Here is a 4,166-nt window from a genome sequence, read left to right on the forward strand (position 1 = left end):
TGCGCCAAGTAGCAAAGACACGCCGCACTGACACCAAGTAACAAAGACATACACTGACAACTAGTAACAAAGACATACACTTACACCCAGTAACAAAGGCACATACTTACACCAAGTAACAAAGACATACACTGACACCCAGTAACACAGACACACACTTGCACTAAGTAACAAAGACAGACACTGACACCCAGTAACAAAGACATACACTGACACCCAGTAACACAGACACACACTTGCACCAAGTAACAAAGACGGACACTGACACCCAGTAACACAGACAAACACTTACAACAATTAACAAAGACATACACTGACACCCAGTAACACAGACACACACTTGCACTAAGTAACACAGACATACACTGACACCCAGTAACAAAGACATACACTGACACCCAGTAACACAGACACACACTTACACGAAGTAACAAAGACATACAATTACACCCAGTAGCACAGACATACACTGACACCAAGTAACAAAGACAGACACTGACGCCCAGTAACAAAGACATACACTGACACCCAGTGACACAGACACACACTGACACCAAGTAACAAGGACATACACTGACACCCAGTAACAAAGACATACACTGACACCCAGTAACACAGACACACACTTACACGAAGTAAAAAAGACATACACTGACACACAGTAACAAAGACACACACTGACACCCAGTAACACAGACACACACTTAAACCAAGTAACAAAGACATACACTGAGACCCAGTAACACAGACACACAATTGCACCAAGTAACACAGACATACACTGACACCCAGTAACAAAGACATACACTGACACCCAGTAACACAGATACACACTTGCAACAAGTAACACAGACATACACTGACACCCAGTAACAAAGGCACACACTTACACCAAGTAACAAAGACATACACTGACACCAAGTAACAAAGACATACACTGACACACAGTAACAAAGACACACACTGACACCCAGTAACACAGACACACACTGACACCAAGTAACAAGGACATACACTGACACCCAGTAACAAAGACATACACTGACACCCAGTAACACAGACACACACTTACACCAAGTAACAAAGACACACACTGACAACAAGTAACAAAGACATACAGTGACACCCAGTAACACAGACAAACACATACACCAAGTAACAAAGACATACACTGACACCCAGTAACACAGACACACACTTGCACTAAGTAACAAAGACAGACACTGACACCCAGTAACAAAGACATACACTGACACCCAGTAACACAGACACACACTTGCACCAAGTAACAAAGACGGACACTGACACCCAGTAACACAGACAAACACTTACAACAATTAACAAAGACATACACTGACACCCAGTAACACAGACACACACTTGCACTAAGTAACACAGACATACACTGACACCCAGTAACACAGACACACACTTACACGAAGTAACAAAGACATACACTGACACACAGTAACAAAGACACACACTGACACCCAGTAACAAAGACACACAATTACACCAAGTAACAAAGACATACACTGACATCCAGTAACACAGACACACACTTACACCAAGTAACAAAGACATACACTGACAACCAATAACAAAGACATTCAATTACACCCAGTAGCACAGACATACACTGACACCAAGTAACAAAGACAGACACTGACGCCCAGTAACAAAGACATACACTGACACCCAGTGACAAAGACATACACTGACACCCAGTAACACAGACACACACTTACAGGAAGTAACAAAGACATACACTGACACACAGTAACAAAGACACACACTGACACCCAGTAACACAGACACACTCTTAAACCAAGTAACAAAGACATACACTGAGACCCAGTAACACAGACACACAATTGCACCAAGTAACACAGACATACACTGACACCCAGTAACAAAGACATACACTGACACCCAGTAACACAGACACACACTTGCAACAAGTAACACAGACAGACACTGACACCCAGTAACACAGACACACACTTACACCAAGTAACAAAGAGATACACTGACATCCAGTAACACAGACACACACTTACACCAAGTAACAAAGACATACACTGACACCCAGTAACACAGACACACACTGACACCAAGTAGCAAAGACACGCACTGACACCAAGTAACAAAGACATACACTGACAACCAGTAACAAAGACATACATTTACACCCAGTAACACAGACATAAACTGACACCCAGTAACCAAGACGCACACATCCACCAAGTAACAAAGACACACACTGACACCAAGTAACAAAGACATACACTTTCTCCCAGTAACACAGACATACACTGACACGCAGTAACACAGACACACATTTACATCAAGTAACAAAGACATACACTGACACCCCGTAACATAGACACACACTGACACCAAGTAGCAAAGACATGCACTGACACCAAATAACAAAGACATACACTTACACCAAGTAACACAGACATACACTGACACCCAGTAACACAGACACACACTTACACCAAGTAACAAAGACACACACTGACACCCAGTAACAAAGACATACACTGACGCCAAGTAACAAAGGCACACACTTACACCAAGTAACAAAGACATACACTGACACCAAGTAACAAAGACATACACTGACACACAGTAACAAAGACATACACTGACACCCAGTGACACAGACACACACTTGCACCAAGTAACAAAGACAGACACTGACACCCAGTAACACAGACACACACTTAAACCAAGTAACAAAGACATACACTGACACCCAGTAACACAGACACACAATTGCACCAAGTAACACAGACATACACTGACACCCAGTAACAAAGACATACACTGACACCCAGTAACACAGACACACACTTGCAACAAGTAACACAGACAGATACTGACACCCAGTAACTCAGACACACACTTACACCAAGTAACAAAGAGATACACTGACATCCAGTAACACAGACACACACTGACAACCAGTAACAAAGACATACACTTACACCCAGTAACACAGACATAAACTGACACCCAGTAACCCAGACGCACACATCCACCAAGTAACAAAGACACACACTGACAGAAAGTAACAAAGACATACACTTTCACCCAGTAACACAGACATACACTGACACCCAGTAACACAGACACACATTTACATCAAGTAACAAAGACATACACTGACACCCAGTAACATAGACACACATTGATACCAAGTAACAAAGACATGCACTGACAGCAAATAACACAGACATACACTGACACCCAGTAACACAGACACACACATACACCAAGTAACAAAGACACACACTGACACCCAGTAACAAAGACATACACTGACACCCAGTAACAAAGACATACACTGACACCAAGTAACAAAGGCACACACTAACACCAAGTAACAAAGACATACACTGACACCAAGTCACAAAGACATACACTGACACACAGTAACAAAGACACACACTGACACCCAGTAACACAGACACACACTGACACCAAGTAACAAGGACATACACTGACACCCAGTAACAAAGACATACACTGACACCCAGTAACACAGACACACACTTGCACTAAGTAACAAAGACAGACACTGACACCCAGTAACAAAGACATACACTGACACACAGTAACACAGACACACACTTGCACCAAGTAACAAAGACGGCCACAGACACCCAGTAACACAGACACACACTTACAACAAGTAACAAAGACATACACTGACACCCAGTAACACAGACACACACTTGCACTAAGTAGCACAGACATACACTGACACCCAGTAACAAAGACATACACTGACACCCAGTAACACAGACACACACTTACACGAAGTAACAAAGACATACACTGACACACAGTAACTAAGACACACACTGACACCCAGTAACAAAGACAGACACTGACGCCCAGTAACAAAGACATACACTGACACCCAGTGACACAGACACACACTTACACCAAGTAACAAAGACAGACACTGACACCCAGTAACACATACACACACTGACGCCAAGTAGCAAAGACATGCACTGACACCAAGTAACAAAAGACATACACTGACAACCAGTAACAAAGACATACAATTACACCCAGTAGCACAGACATACACTGACACCCAGTAACACAGACACACACTTACACCAAGTAACAAAGACATACACTGA

This window comes from Heterodontus francisci, unplaced genomic scaffold (genome assembly GCF_036365525.1).
Source record: "Heterodontus francisci isolate sHetFra1 unplaced genomic scaffold, sHetFra1.hap1 HAP1_SCAFFOLD_83, whole genome shotgun sequence".
NCBI lineage: Eukaryota > Metazoa > Chordata > Chondrichthyes > Heterodontiformes > Heterodontidae > Heterodontus > Heterodontus francisci.